The 18,699-nt window shown below is 38.5% G+C and overlaps 1 protein-coding gene and 1 pseudogene across 4 annotated transcripts in view; one reads left to right on the plus strand and one right to left on the minus strand.

Annotated features, from left to right (window-relative positions):
• The window catches only part of LOC125799136 (deleted in malignant brain tumors 1 protein-like), a 1,283,434-nt pseudogene that overhangs the window by 409,328 nt on the left and 855,407 nt on the right, over window positions 1–18,699 (plus strand).
• The window catches only part of LOC107197253 (scavenger receptor cysteine-rich type 1 protein M130), a 370,936-nt gene continuing 368,727 nt past the window's right edge, over window positions 16,491–18,699 (minus strand). For all 4 annotated transcript variants that reach the window (XR_007437964.1, XR_007437963.1, XR_007437961.1 and 1 more), the window contains 4 exons: window positions 18,508–18,605; window positions 17,450–17,545; window positions 17,279–17,349; window positions 16,491–17,042 (listed from right to left, as the gene is read on the minus strand). The gene's annotated coding sequence lies outside the window, so the exon portion shown is untranslated. The remainder of the gene's footprint in view (window positions 17,043–17,278; window positions 17,350–17,449; window positions 17,546–18,507; window positions 18,606–18,699) is intronic.

An 18,699-nucleotide genomic window follows, 5' to 3' on the forward strand; every position in this document is an offset into this window, starting at 1 on the left:
CGTGGTATAATGACCACACACGTACATTAAAACAAACCGCTCGTAACTTTGAACGTAAATGGCGACACACAAAACTAGAATGTTTCCGGCTAGCATGGCAGCATAGTCTCAAAGACTACAAAAAAGCCCTAATTAAAACAAAATCCCAGTATATTTCATCGCTTATTGAGAAAAATAGAGACAATCCTAGATTCCTTTTCACTACTGTGGCTAAACTCACCGGCAGTCAAAAACAAACTAGCTCCGTTATCCCTGTCGACATTAATAGTAATGATTTCATGAAGTTCTTTGATGATAAAATTAATAGCATTAGACAAAAAATTCAGTATCACCCCCAAAATTTACTTATAGATATCGATGAATGCTGCTCCAGCTCTGAGACACACCTAGAGTGTTTCAGCCCGGTTACAGAAAAAGATTTACTTAGTGTAATTAACTCATCAAAATCAACATCATGTATATTAGATCCAGTACCCACACAATTATTGAAACAGGCACTGCCAAAGGTGGGAAAATCATTACTAGAAATAGTAAATTCATCCCTTAGCATGGGCTACGTACCCAATTCTCTTAAATTGGCGGTCATTAAGCCCATTATCAAAAAGCCAAATCTGGACCCCCGCGAGCTTGCTAATTATAGACCAATTTCTAATCTTTCCTTTATAGCCAAAATCCTAGAAAAATTTGTGTTTAACCAGCTGCGCTTGTATCTACAAAGTAATAGTATGCATGAGGTTTTTCAATCTGGATTTAGACAAAACCATAGTACTGAAACAACTCTACTTAGAGTAACTAATGATTTACTTTCAGCTCTTGATAGGGGCAGTAATGCCATCCTTGTACTGCTAGATGTAAGTGCTGCCTTTGACACCATAGATCACGCTATTCTACTTGATAGGTTAGAAAATCTTATAGGAATTAAAGGATCAGCCCTCACCTGGTTCAGATCTTATCTGAGAGATCGATTCCAGTGTGTTTACTTAAATAACGAATGCTCTTATCAGTCTAGAGTAAAATATGGTGTCCCTCAAGGATCAACCCTGACTCCATTACTCTTTACTCTTTATATGCTACCACTGGGTAAAATTATCCGTAGGCATGGTATTAACTTTCACTGCTATGCTGATGACACGCAACTTTACATATCTGCTAAACCCAACGAGGAGCTCTGTACAAATCAAATAACAGACTGTATTAAAGACATTAAAAATTGGATGACACACAACTTTCTCTTACTTAATTCTGATAAAACTGAGGTCCTTCTATTAGGTCCTAATATTGATAAAAACATAAATGTTAATACTGTAGACATAGACGGTCATTTAATTATACCTGGTAAAACTGTGAGAAACCTTGGGGTCATCTTTGACCCAATTCTTTCGTTTGATGCTCACATATGTAGCATAGAAAAAATTGCATTCTTCCACTTAAGAAATATAGCTAAAATCCGCAGTATACTCTCTCTGGAAGATGCTGAGAAGCTGGTACATGCATTCATAACCTCCAGGCTGGACTACTGCAACGCGTTGTTGGCTGGAAGTCCACATAAATTACTCCATAAACTCCAGCTAGTTCAGAATGCAGCCGCAAGAGTGCTTACCAGAGCTAGAAAGTTCGATCACATTACACCTATTCTTTCATCCCTACATTGGCTACCTGTTAGATTTCGTATAGATTATAAAATACTTCTCCTGACGTATAAATCCCTTAATGGTCTGGCCCCGCATTATCTACAGGAACTCCTTACTCCTTACAATCCGCCGCGTTCACTCCGCTCCCAAGACGCTGGCCTGTTATTAGTCCCGCGCATTAGAAAAAACTATGCAGGAGGAAGAGCGTTCTTTTATAAAGCTCCCCAACTTTGGAATAGCCTCCCTATTAATATACGGGACTCAGACACACTCTCAATCTTTAAATCTAGACTCAAAACATTTCTATTTGCTCAAGCTTTTGAGTAATGTCTCATTACAATTTTCTTCCTCTTACAGCTTATCCAGCAAATATAAACCCTGTCCTAATCATCTGCTTTCTCTTTCTCTCCCCATGTCCTGAGCTGCTGCTACCAGTGCCCATCCCACTCCAGCAGAGTTTTATAAAACCATTCTAACCCCTTTCTCTTCCCTCCCCTCTCTGTTCTCTATCTCTATCTTTCTCACATGTGCTGAGACGCCTGGCCGGCCGGTCTTCCTGGATGTGTCCGTCTGTGGTTCCAGCTTTCAGGAATCAGCCCTGTCCTTCTATTCATCAGAGTTATTACACAACCCTTCTAACTCCTGCTTTTTTTTTCTCTTCCTTTCCTTTCTGTTTTCTCTATCTATCTCTTTTACATGTATGGAGATGCCCTGTTCCTGATGTTCCCAGCCTGGCTCTCCACTGCCCGCTGTGTTGTTGTCCGGCTCTGCAACCCTGCACTGATTACCATTAACACACTCAGTATCTGTTTCTGTATTAGCCATAGCTCTATAGTTTGTGCCCATCACATTCTTATATTCATAAATTAGTACCTGTTATATTAGCCATAGTTCACATTAATTCTCTGTACTGTTTTGTTCTGTTATTTGTTTGTTGTTTGTTTGTACTGAGCGGGTCAACCCGAGTAGGATGGGTTCCTCGGACTGAGTCTTGGTTCCTTCCAAGGTTTCTTCCTCTTAAAGGGAGTTTTTCCTTGCCACTGTGTCACCATAAAATTGGCATCTCTGTGGTGCTGCTCATAAGAGGCGTGGACCTGTTTTTCCTGTAAAGCGGCTTTGTGACAACCTTTGTTGTAAAAAGCGCTATATAAATAAAATTGAATTGAATTGAATTGAATATACGTTATTATTACTATTACCAGGCCTCAACCTTGTTTTTCTTTCTCGAGAGCGCCAGCCCTGATAACAGTTCAATGAGTGACCGAATCACTGAGTGAACGAGAGCACCAGCCCTGATAACAGTTCAGTGAGTGAAGGAATCACTGAGCATTGAGCAAGTTTCCTCGCAATTAGAGTCTCCGCCACCAGATTCGCCGGTGATTCAGTGATTCACAGACCACACAGCAGTTCCCCTGCCGGCCTGTGGGGTCGCTGCTGAGCTTAACTACTGAACTGAGAAATTAACGAATCAGCTGGGGAAGTGATTGGATTCAGTTCGTTCACTCAAATGATTCATGAACGACACAACACTAATTTTTCGGCGTGGTTGCGGCCTACAGCAACCTGTGTTCTAAGTTGAGTCAATAAAGCGACTTAAACTGCCTACTCGGTCCTTCTTTCAGAGTCCAGGCGGACGCTACAATATATTTAAAACCCCTTCAGTCCAGTAACAGCTGTGTTTATTTGTTTTTTAAAGTCACTGGTTAGCACTGGTTGATCTCAGTTCATAATATTGCAGCAAATATCCAGCACAACAAACCCAGCTTTAAACCCAAACCATCGCTGTATAAACAGAGACAGAGGAGAAGTTTTCTTTCAGAAACAGCGAGGGTTACCTGCGTGTTTACTAATCCGTTACTCGTTCGTGCTGGCGTTAAGATCATTTGCATGTTAGGTGGATTTACAGGGCTAACGTGTATTTATCTTATTAATCTTTAGTGATAGCAGGTAAAATCTTGGCAATGAAAGCTATATGAGTCTCGTGGCTCGAGTTTATGGGGCGTTTGGGGACAGTAGAACCAAAACAGCTTAGCTATGTAAGTTAGTTTGCTAACTTACGGAGCTACTTCATGACGCAGATTAGTCCATTCATCATTAAATTATCATACAGTGCAAAGAACAAATGCTGTGTTCAGATGATGTGGTAAACTATTCATCTACATGTTGTTCTTTCTTAGCTATTCATGTGATTTTCTCTATCATTAACAGGGTGGTGAGCTTCCTGAGGGCTTTGAGGATAGTTATCCTGGTGCGTGTCTTTCGTCTGGCCTCTCAGAAGAAAGATCTGGAGAAGGTCACTAGAAGAAAGGTGAGGATCTAAATGGATGCTGGCCATCATTCTTTTATTTTAATTAAATTATATCAATTATTCATATAATGAAATGTTAAACTTAATTACAGTTTGATTATTTCATCATGATTCAGAGAGAATTAAATAAAAAAAATTAAACATTTTGATGTATTTAGAAATAGGTTGGAAAATTATTAAAATCCATCAAAACCTTTTAAAATACACCCAAGTTACTGTTTGTATGCTGATTTGTGGCATTTGTGAATCTTGCAGGTATCTGAGAACAAAAGGCGGTAACAAAAAGGATGGATTTGATTTGGATCTCACCTATGTCACAGGTTGGGATGCTTTACCTAATTATGTAATCTTATTTGAATCTAGATTTTCTGCTTATGGTTTGGGATCCAATAGTTAATAATGTTTGTTGCCATGTCTTTTCCCTCACCTGGAAAGCAGGCACTCTACAGAAATCCCATAAAAGTAAGCTTAACAATTAAGAAAATAAAATAAAACTGAAAAGTCTGTAGAAGGCAATTATTTTAGCTGAATTATTGATTTAAACAGATTTTTATGTAACAATGTTACAATTTGCTGTATTTAGGAAGCTGCCATATTTCTGGACACAAAGCATCCCGATCATTACAGAGTTTACAATCTCTGCAGTAAGTTAGATCATATAATATTATATTATATTGCTGGAGACACTCAATAAATGAGTGGTGCTGAGCATAGCTTTGGTCTTGTTTCAGGTCAAAAAGGCTACGATCCACTGTTCTTCCATTACAGAGTGCAACGAGTGATGATTGACGACCATAACGTACCGTCATTAGAGTAAGTAATGAGCAGCACTTTACTCAAATGCTTCTTCTGCCGTTAACGTTGTGTTCCATTTAGCTTTTATGTTGGATGTTGGAGCTGGGAATAACTTCACACCTGAGTCGACAACGTTCTGTTAAAATAACTGTACAAAATATGTCGAAAAAATGTCTTACCCTATAAGTGAAACTTGCACCTGTACATAACTAGCTATTTTTGAGGTGTGTATGAAGCACTGTGGAACAGGGTCATGAAAAACCTGGAAAAGTCAAGGAACTTGAAAATAGTCATTTTCAGGCCTGGATAAGTTTTGGAAAAAAACAAACAAAAAAAAAAACAAAGTCAAATTTACTCTTTGTGATCTTTGTGTTTCCATTTATCGACTCTGTTTATCGACTCTGTTTATCGACTGAGAAAAGCTATTTAAAAAATAATTTGATAACTTGATTGGAGTTTCAGATGGAATATAACTGTAAATTCACAGAGAAAAATCTAGGTGTTTAGGCTGTAATTAAGCTCTTGCTCTCTTCCACTCTTTGGGAAGCATATTGGTTATATATGCAAGTAAATTACCAGTAATGGTGACAAGAAGGCAACATTTAAACAGATGCATTTAAAAGCTGTTAAAAAATAAAGAATCTACACAATATAGACACAACCTAAACATATTCCCTGACAGCCAGATATATGCCAAATTAGTTTATTTAAAAATTGATTCTGTTCAAAGTTTTAAACAGAAGATTCTATATCATGTTTGATGAAAGTGTGAAATACTGTTTACAGGTTAAACATTAGAAATGTTTACCAAATGTTTATGGGCCTGAGCTGATTAATACATCAGTGCAGAGTGAAGTAATTTAGCCCTACATTATGGAGCGCTCAGAATTTGACACATTTTATTATTGAAGATTGTGTCTTAGCATTGCTTAAATAAATGTTTTTTTTAATTATTTAAATATATTTAATGTAAATATAGGCCTACTATAATCAGTTTTGATATACATTCTTGTCTACTCTGATGTTTTAAACACGCTATGGTCATTAAAATGTGCTGCGAAAGCATAGAAAAGGCACAGAAAATAATTTAAATTTATAGGTTAACACTATTTGTAATCTACATGTGTATACATATTTTACCCTTGTTTTCTTTTTTTCCAGAGGGAATTATAAAATAAGCTAAAGACTTTCATGTTTACTACAACTTAATTATTAATCATGTACCAGTGTTTTATAGCAAATGTAACCAAAAAATGTCCCACATTATATGTCCCAGGTTATAATTTTTTGCATTGTCAGCGATACCAGACGCACATTCACACACACAATGGAAACATGAACAGCTAGACGTGCTAATGAAACGTAAAATACTACTGCTTTTACTACTGTTGATGTTTGGTGCAGCCATCTTGCGTTCTGAACTTGTGGGTTTATTCCAGTTGAAATGTTCTACTTAGAACTTGGAAATTTCCAGTTCTGAATTCCTACTTCAGATGGAATGCAGTATAAGGATTCACATTAGAGCTCGACCCAACCTGCCCCATACACTGTCATTTTGAGCCAAAGCCCGAATTAAACCTGACCTTTTTTGAGTAAGTAGAGCATTAAAACTGAGCTTTTAAAAAACATTTTCGTTCTGTTTAGAATGAGTGAAGAATGAATAAGACCTATTATTTAAGAAAAATATTATTAATTATTAGGAACAGATCTCCAAAAGATTATAACATGAACAATGCAAACAATGATCCAAAGGCCTAAACATTAGGCTACAACAATGTCTGAATGACTTTCCTCTAATCTAGTATAATATAACATGGTTTAAGAAAAGAAAATAAATTCTTTTATAATTTTATTTATATATTTTTTCCCATTTTCTCCCCAATTTACACAGCCAACCCACTCGTTAGGACTCCCCCTATCACTAGTAATGCCCCAACACACCAGGAGGATGAAGACTAGCACACTCTTTCTCCGATACATGTGAAGTCAGCCACCGCTTCTTTTCGAGCTGCTGCTGATGCAGCATTGCCAAGCAGCCAGCACATTTGGAGGAAAGCGCAGCGGCAGGTGAAGTGCGTAATATGGACAGTGTGCGCTTTGCACTTGTGCAACTTTTTTTTAAAAACAGTTTGATTTGTTTCTGCTATATTTTGATTCATAGCTTTATATAAAATGAAAATAACTTATAACTATATTATTTTCTTTAGCCCGAGGAACCTGAGGAAAGTGGTGGGAAATCTCGAGCCAGGTCAGACCTTGGGTTGGGTTTGGGCAGAGAACCTAAGCTCTTATTCACATATTGAACTTTGTGTTATTGTGTTCTCAGTGACATGTTGAACTACACTGCCAGTTTGAGGGAATGTCATTGCCATCCACTGCAAAGGAGGCAAAGGTGATGCTGAAGTTTTCACTGATTTAAAGACATCATCAATGTTTTCTATATGTATTTGATTTGATTTTTAGGTTAACCCATCACCATAGTTGTTCAGCTGAATGTTTAAAGCCATATCCAAACTGGATTCACTTATTCATTTTAGCTGAGCAGGGTTTTTTTTCACGGGTACGATGGTGTGTACATGGTTGATTGACAGCGTTTAGTTTGAGAGTGCGCAGGTACTGTATTTCTCCTGAGGTGAGGTGAATGTGTATGTATATATTCAGTGTGTCAGAACTGCTCCTTTAGTTTCTGCTGTGCTCAGTTGAAGACGGAGACCATGTAGTTAAACATACAGCTCTGGGGAAAAAAATGGTTTTCATGCATCTTGGCATGTTCTCCTCCACCAGTCTTACACACTGCTTTTGGATAAGTTTATGCCATTCCTGGTGCAAAAATTCAAGCAGTTCAGTTTGGTTTGATGGCTTGAGATTATCCATCTTCCTCTTGATTATATTCCAGAGGTTTTCAATGAGATTTTTAAGTGGTTTCTTTTTTTCCCAGAGCTGTATGTCTGCACTCTCCTACAAAAGTATTGAAACACTGAGGCCAATTGATTTTTTTTTTCTTCTGCTCTAGTGAAAACATTTTGGTGTAACAAAAATATAATTTAAAGATGAATATTGAAGACAAATTGGTAAGTTCGGACAAAAGCTGAATTGTTGACCTTTTGTCTCCTATTCATATTTTAATGTCAAACCCAATTTGTTTTCAGTCTAAAGCAGAAATAAAGAAATGAGACTGACTTATCAAGTACTTTTGGGGGGCAGTGTATGTTTAGGGGCTGTTTCCTGTGTAGTTCCAATTAAAATCTGCAGTCAGTCTGCTCCTTTCAGAGTGACTGCACTGTTATGTGTATTGGTTATGTAATTTAATGCTCCTGGGCATTGCTGTGTTTGTTGTGCAGGTGTGGGAAAGGGCAATGGCAGTGATCTGAAGGTGCGGATCATAGTGAAAAGAGAGCAGGTGTTCCAGTGTGTCTGTGCCACGCAGACGAACTGTAGGGTAAGCTAACTTTTAAAGGTTTTCTACAGTATAAAACTGTATTTACTTCCTCATAGTCAAATGACAAGAGTAGTTTCAGTACAAAAAAGTGAAAAACTGTGAACCTTAAACACAGTGGTTTCCTAATTAAAACCAGAGCTATATGGCATATCCAGAACAGACATGTGAAGTGGGCTAATCCCACAACCCCTAAATGATTTAGTAGTTTAGGGTGATTTCACACCTACTTTTTTTATTTGTCAAAATAAACTGTTCATATTTACGTGTAGTGCTGTTTGTTTGGACATGGATGAGTACAGTAATCACAACTGCAATGAGACTGCTGAGAACTGTTGGTCTGAACTCTGAATTGGTTGGTTTGTGATGAGAACATGATCTGACCTTGATCCAACCCATCTGTCAAGCATACTCAGTTTTAAGATGTGGAGTCAGTCAAATGAACACATGCCACCTCTGCTGTTGTTCCATGTTAAACTGCACAGAAATCTGTTTACTTTCTTGCTCCCAGCCAAGACAGCTCTGACCAACAACCAAAGAGATTACAAAGATTGTTGTGACTCATTTTGGTGAGCTTGAATTTTATCCTCTGTTAAAACAACAAACCATGAGGGAAATGCTCCAAGAGAATCAATTAATTACCTGACTTGGACCAGAGCAAACAAACTATAGTGTGAAAAAACAGCCTTACATACACTATTAAAAGATTTTGTACATACATACACTAGTGAAAGCGTTTGTGAATCGGTATCATCTTAACCCCAAATCATATTTTAAATATGTACTAAAGAACAACTTTTAAATATTCAATAAGCTCATAATATTGAACCTTTAAAGACAGTAGCAGCCCACTAAAACATAAATCACATTGTAATTGTTGGGAAAGGTCTTTCAGATATTTGTCTTATGTTCCTTTGTGTTTATTTTACTGTTCGCTCATATACTGTGTTCTCATATTTTACCAGCTGTTCCCAGATACTGAAAACAATGCCGTGGTGATCAGCTTTCAGGAAGGGCCAGTGGTTTGTGGTGATGTTAAGGTCATGTTTGAATCCAGGGCTGTAAGTTCCCAATCTATTGTAACGTAAGAATGATTTTATGGACATCGTTTTTTCCAGTTGTTTGGCAAAATGTTTTTTCTCTATTGTTCTCTATGCCCAGGGTCTTCCAAAGGGGTATGAGGACTATCCTTTCTATTTCTGGTTCAACACTTCATTTGTAGAGAACAACAGGTGAGGTTTTTGCTGTCCATTGTCCTCAGAGGCAGACACTGGCTTTGTTTACCTACCAGACCACTCTGGTTTTAGATTTTATATATAAAAATGCCAGGCCACTTAATTCATTAATTAGAATATTTTGATATTTTGTCCCCTCTCAGTTTAGTAAACATTACTGCTTTCAATGTAAAAGGAAAAATCATATGGACTGCTGCTTGAATGCAATCTATAATGCTTTGGTCCCAAAACAGGCTCTATCTGTCAAGGGAGGAACTGGACAACCCACGTAAGTCCAAAACCTGGGACATCTACAAGGAGGACTTTGGTGTGACCGTGTCTTTCAGTGACCCTGCACTTATGTAGCAGACGACACTTGCTTGTGTATCTCAACTAAAACCCTTAAGCCCTGCACAAGGTCTAAATCTTTGCTCTAATGTCGGTTTTCACACACTTATAAAAGGTGAGTGATGTTTAGGGATTGGATTCGGGCATATTGTGCCCCTAAAGCTATAGCTATATAACCTCCATCCCCCACCTTCACTGTAAGAGCTTTTTACTGAGCCGTGCATACATCACAATATTATGCATTTGTTTGTCAAATGTTTTTTTGTCTTTAAATGAAGACAAATGTTTGTGTCAGTTTAGCATATTATGCTTCCAAAATGTAAATCTTACTCTTTAAGCTTGAGTGTACATCAAATAAAGCAATCGAGGCTGCCACTGTGAAATGGTCAATGGTTATGTGTGCAGAAACATTTTTTTGTAGTACACATGTATTGAAATAAATACGAATGTCTCTGTAACACTTGTCTGTCTCTTTTTTGAATTAACAACTGATCTGGGTTGCTGAATTTCTGCAATTGTTTTTAAGGATAGATCTGAGTGACTTGTTTTTTTAGAAGTAAAAAGTCTGGTCTTACAGGTGGGCATGCAACTCTAAACTCTTTAGAATCAGCAGTTTTAGAGGTGACCTTTTTCAGAAGCGCTGTCAGTGCCATTCTCATATAAAAGGCTTAAAATCAAATCTCAAATGTGCAGCTTTTATAATAGTAAATAAAATAATGTACTATGTAATTGTGTAGAACAAAAACTGTACAAACACAAAATTTAATTCTAGAATTGATATACACTATCTGCTGCTGTCAGTACAAATGGATGGCTGGATCAAAAATCAGAGGGAAAATATTAAACTGGGGATTCACAAAAATGCTTTTTCTTAAGTTCTTAAGTTTATACTTAACTTAAGAGGTCTGTTTTGGTTATTTTTCTTAATGTTTATTTTGTACCAAAAAAATGGAATAATAATATATATACCTTTTATGATACACTCACATTTCAGTGCTTGGTTTGACTCTGTTTTTTTATTTTCCTAATGTTTTCTTAAGCCGTCACATCAGTGTATCAGCACTGGCATTCAGAGCCCCTTATTCACCATCGTACTCCATTGGACATTTCAGGGACAACAGCCTTTTTTGCCCAATTATAAACACTCTTCTTGTAAAAGTTATCCAGACATAGGTAAAAAAAAAACAACAACAGTTGAACTATAAAGTATTGAAAGACTAGGATACTAAAAGCCAGTAATGTTAGCCCTGCTTTATTTGTCTCACTATCTTTATATATCAGTTGCTTTAAACATTATAATGTTAAGCATAATTTTATTTATAAATTTAAATAGAACAAAACATAAATGTTGTTTTAATAAACGTTAGCAATAAATAATCTCAAAATAACACATCTAAAATACAGCAGACTAATAGTTTAAACCATTAAACCCAGCCTTTCATTGAGCTGAGAGAAAATTAAGTGTGCTGTTCAATTTCCAACGTTAAGAAATGGGTTAGACAAGCTATACTAATGCACCATCCATCATCTCAGCAGCAGTTCAGCTGTGACTTTTGGAAGAAACCAAAGTCAATAGAAAAGAGCGGGGGGGGGGGGGGGGATGTCTGAGATTTAATATAACAATATTATTTTAATATAACTGTGCATAGTTAATTATTATACTTACTCTGAATTACATAAGAGTGCTAGTAAAATATAAAATAAAATAAATAAATATATATATATATATAAACATTTCGGGCACCGTAGCCCCCACACCTAGTTTTGAATGGTCGTGTCTCCCCTGATTCAGTCAGTAAGAACAAGACGGTCGCCCTTTTCTTCGGGATCTTCAGGGAGTTTGCAGGAGGTGTAATTTAGGGGGAACAATCATTAATGTTGGGTTAAATAATCTAGTGTTTTTTCACTTTGGTGCTGAAGGTCCGCTGCGCTGCTCTTTACTGTTTCCCCTTTACTCTGTTTTCATTAAAAGCCCCTCAGTCTTAAAACAGCGGCAGTAAAACAGGCGGAGCGGTGGGCCTCTAGCAGCAGTAGTGATGACCCTGCCGGTGTAGAGTGGAGCAGCGCGAAGGGAGCTCTTTCAGTCCCGGTGAGTAATTTAGCTAGCTGGCTCTCGGTGAAGCGCGGTCTTATTATAATACCTAACTACAGCGTGGTGAGACTATTTAAACTGAAGCGTGTTAATGGCGAATAACGCTGTAAGATAGCTAAGGCTAGCGAGCTACGGTGGAGCTGGCTAAGCTAATTAGCTTAGCCAGCTCCACCGTAGCTCGCTAGCCTTAGCTTCAGTTAGCCCGATTACCTGCAGCAGCTGCCCGTTCAGAAAAAAAAAAAACACAACCAGCGCTGTTTAAGAGCTGCTTTACGAGCTTCTCTCCCAGCATAGGGTGTGTTTTTCTCAATCAGCAGCTGCTTTTAAACCACGCTGTAGTTTAGTATTAAGATCGCGCTTCACCGAGAGTTGAAACAGCCAGTTAAATTACCTAACAGGGCTGAAAGAGCTCCTCTGTTCTCCGGTCTAAATAAACCCAAACACCTTTGGTTTATTTAGATTTAAGTTAGCAGTTTGTTCTCTCTAGACAAAAAACGAAAATAAGAATAAAAAATAAAAAAAAAAAGAAAAATAAAAAACAATAAAATAAGGGGGGCGCAGTCTGCGCATGCGCCAGATTTTGCGGCCGCGCGTGCGCAGTAGACCGCAAAAAATCGGTCCACTGCGCATGCGCGCCCGCAAAATCTGGCGCATGCGCAGTGGACCGATTTTTTTGCGGTATTCTGCGCATGCGCCAGATTTTGCGGCCGCGCATGCGCAGAAGACCGCAAAAAATCGGTCCACTGCGCATGCGCGCCCGTAAAATCTGGCGCATGCGCAGATGACCGCAAAAATTCGGTCCACTGCGCATGCGCCAGATTTTGCGGCCGCGCATGCGCAGAGGACCGCAAAAAATCGGTCCACTGCGCATGCGCCAGATTTTGCGGCCGCGCATGCGCAGAAGACCGCAAAAAATCTGTCCACTGCGCATGCGCGACCGCAAAATCTGGCGCATGCGCAGTGGACCGATTTTTTGCGGTCTTCTGCGCATGCGCCAGATTTTGCGGGCGCGCATGCGCAGTGGACCGCAAAAAAATCGGTCTACTGCGCACGCGCGGCCCCAAAATCTGGCGCATGCGCAGACTGCGCCCCCCTTATTTTATTGTTTTTTATTTTTCATTTTTTTTTTTTTTTTTTTCTTATTTTCGTTTTTTGTCTAGAGAGAACAAACTGCTAACTTAAATCTAAATAAACCAAAGGTGTTTGGGTTTATTTAGACCGGAGAACCGATAGGAGCTCTTTCAGCCCTGTTAGGTAATTTAACTGGCTGTTTCCACTCTCGGTGAAGCGCGATCTTATTACTAAACTACAGCGTGGTTTAAAAGCAGCTGCTGACTGAGAAAAACACACCCTATGCTGGGAGAGAAGCTCGTAAAGCAGCTCTTACACAGCGCTGGTTGTGTTTTTTTTTTTTCTGAACGGGCAGCTGCTGCAGGTAATCGGGCTAACTGAAGCTAAGGCTAGCGAGCTACGGTGGAGCTGGCTAAGCTAATTAGCTTAGCCAGCTCCACCGTAGCTCGCTAGCCTTAGCTATCTTACAGCGTTATTCGCCATTAACACGCTTCAGTTTAAATAGTCTCACCACGCTGTAGTTAGGTATTATAATAAGACCGCGCTTCACCGAGAGCCAGCTAGCTAAATTACTCACCGGGACTGAAAGAGCTCCCTTCGCGCTGCTCCACTCTACACCGGCAGGGTCATCACTACTGCTGCTACTCCTGTTTTACTGCCGCTGTTTTAAGACTGAGGGGCTTTTAATGAAAACAGAGTAAAGGGGAAACAGTAAAGAGCAGCGCAGCGGACCTTCAGCACCAGAGTGAAAAAACACTAGATTATTTAACCCAACATTAATGATTGTTCCCCCTAAATTACACCTCCTGCAAACTCCCTGAAGATCCCGAAGAAAAGGGCGACCGTCTTGTTCTTACTGACTGAATCAGGGGAGACACGACCATTCAAAACTAGGTGTGGGGGCTACGGTGCCCGAAATGTTTATATATATATATATATTTATTTATTTTATTTTATATTTTACTAGCACTCTTATGTAATTCAGAGTAAGTATAATAATTAACTATGCACAGTTATATTAAAATAATATTGTTATATTAAATCTCAGACATCCCCCCCCCCCCCCCCGCTCTTTTCTATTGACTTTGGTTTCTTCCAAAAGTCACAGCTGAACTGCTGCTGAGATGATGGATGGTGCATTAGTATAGCTTGTCTAACCCATTTCTTAACGTTGGAAATTGAACAGCACACTTAATTTTCTCTCAGCTCAATGAAAGGCTGGGTTTAATGGTTTAAACTAGGCCTGGACAACAATTCGATATCGGTATTTATCGCGATAAGAAATGTTTCAATAACGGTGATATCACTTTTGTGGTATATCGATATGTATTATGTACAGAATCTGTCACGGACAGGCGTTTTTTACTGGCGTCAGCTCGCCGCAGAGCCAAACACATTCAGCCCCCATAGCTGTGCTACCTCAGTGCGTGATGACGCAATCACACAGGCACGTAGCCAGATAGGCTAGGCTAGGCTAGGTTAAAATTGCTAGGCTAGGCTAGGCTAGGTTAGGTTCAGGTCCGCTCCGCTACGCATCTAAAATGTCTCGAAACGGAGCCGGGACGAGCGGATCCAAGGCTAGGGTAGACTCGGTTCGGTCAGCCGCTGTTTCGCTCGCCCATTCGCGCGTCCGCTCGCTCATCCGCGGCTCCGCTCGCTCGTCCGCTCGCTCATCCGCGGCTCCGCTGGCCCAGCCGCGGGTCCGCTCGCTCATCCGCGCCTCCGCTCGCCCAGCCGCGGGTCCGCTCGCTCATCCGCGCCTCCGCTCGCTCATCCGCGGGTCCGCTCGCCCAGCCGCGGGTCCGCTCGCCCAGCCGCTTTGCTGCAAATTGTGCCGGTGAGTGGAGCCGACAAGCAGCGTAACGTTAATACATCTAATCTGTTCCACCACCTCAAGCATCTTCACTACATACAATATTTTCCTTATACTGACTGAAGCACTTTAATAGATTATGTTGAAACTAAGTTATTTAAAGTTTATGAATCCTTTAGGTTTGTTTATTTGCCGTTGATATCATGTTGAATACCTCTTGTATTCTGGCTGAAGCACTTTAATAGATTATGTTGTCACTAAGTTATTTATAGTTGAAAAATCCTATAGGTTTGTTCATTTGACGGGAAAATCTTGTTGCTTTTATGTATATAAAGGCTTCTTGTATTATATATCCTAGTTAAAACACTTTTGTTTTAATCTGTTAAATTTGTTTACAATGAATAAGAAGCTCTGCCTCTGTTGTCATTTAAAGTTATTTTTATTTGTAATAGTTATATAGGCTTATGTTTGACAGGGATGTCATGTTATTATTTTGCTATATGCAAATAAAATTGAGCATTGATTTATTTTGACTACTTTTATTTCTAAAGTATTAAAGTTTTTGTGAAAGGAGGTTTCAAAGACTTAAAAAACATTTTCATACAGTAGTAGGTACAGATTTCCATTAGATAGATTGATACAAAAAGTGCAAATACACAGTTAAATAATAATTTAAATTTGCAGTGCAAGCTGCAGAGATTGCAGGGATTCTTTTTCTGAGGCCTTCAAAGTATTTATCGATATCGAAATTATATCGTATCGACCGAAATTTAAGGAATATATCGTGATATAAATTTTGGCCATATCGTCCAGCACTAGTTTAAACTATTAGTCTGCTGTATTTTAGATGTGTTATTTTGAGATTATTTATTGCTAACGTTTATTAAAACAACATTTATGTTTTGTTCTATTTAAATTTATAAATAAAATTATGCTTAACATTATAATGTTTAAAGCAACTGATATATAAAGATAGTGAGACAAATAAAGCAGGGCTAACATTACTGGCTTTTAGTATCCTAGTCTTTCAATACTTTATAGTTCAACTGTTGTTGTTTTTTTTTTACCTATGTCTGGATAACTTTTACAAGAAGAGTGTTTATAATTGGGCAAAAAAGGCTGTTGTCCCTGAAATGTCCAATGGAGTACGATGGTGAATAAGGGGCTCTGAATGCCAGTGCTGATACACTGATGTGACGGCTTAAGAAAACATTAGGAAAATAAAAAAACAGAGTCAAACCAAGCACTGAAATGTGAGTGTATCATAAAAGGTATATATATTATTATTCCATTTTTTTGGTACAAAATAAACATTAAGAAAAATAACCAAAACAGACCTCTTAAGTTAAGTATAAACTTAAGAACTTAAGAAAAAGCATTTTTGTGAATCCCCAGTTTAATATTTTCCCTCTGATTTTTGATCCAGCCATCCATTTGTACTGACAGCAGCAGATAGTGTATATCAATTCTAGAATTAAATTTTGTGTTTGTACAGTTTTTGTTCTACACAATTACATAGTACATTATTTTATTTACTATTATAAAAGCTGCACATTTGAGATTTGATTTTAAGCCTTTTATATGAGAATGGCACTGACAGCGCTTCTGAAAAAGGTCACCTCTAAAACTGCTGATTCTAAAGAGTTTAGAGTTGCATGCCCACCTGTAAGACCAGACTTTTTACTTCTAAAAAAACAAGTCACTCAGATCTATCCTTAAAAACAATTGCAGAAATTCAGCAACCCAGATCAGTTGTTAATTCAAAAAAGAGACAGACAAGTGTTACAGAGACATTCGTATTTATTTCAATACATGTGTACTACAAAAAAATGTTTCTGCACACATAACCATTGACCATTTCACAGTGGCAGCCTCGATTGCTTTATTTGATGTACACTCAAGCTTAAAGAGTAAGATTTACATTTTGGAAGCATAATATGCTAAACTGACACAAACATTTGTCTTCATTTAAAGACAAAAAAACATTTGACAAACAAATGCATAATATTGTGATGTATGCACGGCTCAGTAAAAAGCTCTTACAGTGAAGGTGGGGGATGGAGGTTATATAGCTATAGCTTTAGGGGCACAATATGCCCGAATCCAATCCCTAAACATCACTCACCTTTTATAAGTGTGTGAAAACCGACATTAGAGCAAAGATTTAGACCTTGTGCAGGGCTTAAGGGTTTTAGTTGAGATACACAAGCAAGTGTCGTCTGCTACATAAGTGCAGGGTCACTGAAAGACACGGTCACACCAAAGTCCTCCTTGTAGATGTCCCAGGTTTTGGACTTACGTGGGTTGTCCAGTTCCTCCCTTGACAGATAGAGCCTGTTTTGGGACCAAAGCATTATAGATTGCATTCAAGCAGCAGTCCATATGATTTTTCCTTTTACATTGAAAGCAGTAATGTTTACTAAACTGAGAGGGGACAAAATATCAAAATATTCTAATTAATGAATTAAGTGGCCTGGCATTTTTATATATAAAATCTAAAACCAGAGTGGTCTGGTAGGTAAACAAAGCCAGTGTCTGCCTCTGAGGACAATGGACAGCAAAAACCTCACCTGTTGTTCTCTACAAATGAAGTGTTGAACCAGAAATAGAAAGGATAGTCCTCATACCCCTTTGGAAGACCCTGGGCATAGAGAACAATAGAGAAAAAACATTTTGCCAAACAACTGGAAAAAACGATGTCCATAAAATCATTCTTACGTTACAATAGATTGGGAACTTACAGCCCTGGATTCAAACATGACCTTAACATCACCACAAACCACTGGCCCTTCCTGAAAGCTGATCACCACGGCATTGTTTTCAGTATCTGGGAACAGCTGGTAAAATATGAGAACACAGTATATGAGCGAACAGTAAAATAAACACAAAGGAACATAAGACAAACATCTGAAAGACCTTTCCCAACAATTACAATGTGATTTATGTTTTAGTGGGCTGCTACTGTCTTTAAAGGTTCAATATTATGAGCTTATTGAATATTTAAAAGTTGTTCTTTAGTACATATTTAAAATATGATTTGGGGTTAAGATGATACCGATTCACAAACGCTTTCACTAGTGTATGTATGTACAAAATCTTTTAATAGTGTATGTAAGGCTGTTTTTTCACACTATAGTTTGTTTGCTCTGGTCCAAGTCAGGTAATTAATTGATTCTCTTGGAGCATTTCCCTCATGGTTTGTTGTTTTAACAGAGGATAAAATTCAAGCTCACCAAAATGAGTCACAACAATCTTTGTAATCTCTTTGGTTGTTGGTCAGAGCTGTCTTGGCTGGGAGCAAGAAAGTAAACAGATTTCTGTGCAGTTTAACATGGAACAACAGCAGAGGTGGCATGTGTTCATTTGACTGACTCCACATCTTAAAACTGAGTATGCTTGACAGATGGGTTGGATCAAGGTCAGATCATGTTCTCATCACAAACCAACCAATTCAGAGTTCAGACCAACAGTTCTCAGCAGTCTCATTGCAGTTGTGATTACTGTACTCATCCATGTCCAAACAAACAGCACTACACGTAAATATGAACAGTTTATTTTGACAAATAAAAAAAGTAGGTGTGAAATCACCCTAAACTACTAAATCATTTAGGGGTTGTGGGATTAGCCCACTTCACATGTCTGTTCTGGATATGCCATATAGCTCTGGTTTTAATTAGGAAACCACTGTGTTTAAGGTTCACAGTTTTTCACTTTTTTGTACTGAAACTACTCTTGTCATTTGACTATGAGGAAGTAAATACAGTTTTATACTGTAGAAAACCTTTAAAAGTTAGCTTACCCTACAGTTCGTCTGCGTGGCACAGACACACTGGAACACCTGCTCTCTTTTCACTATGATCCGCACCTTCAGATCACTGCCATTGCCCTTTCCCACACCTGCACAACAAACACAGCAATGCCCAGGAGCATTAAATTACATAACCAATACACATAACAGTGCAGTCACTCTGAAAGGAGCAGACTGACTGCA

This window comes from Astyanax mexicanus, chromosome 2 (genome assembly GCF_023375975.1).
Source record: "Astyanax mexicanus isolate ESR-SI-001 chromosome 2, AstMex3_surface, whole genome shotgun sequence".
Classification (NCBI taxonomy): Eukaryota; Metazoa; Chordata; class Actinopteri; order Characiformes; family Acestrorhamphidae; genus Astyanax; species Astyanax mexicanus.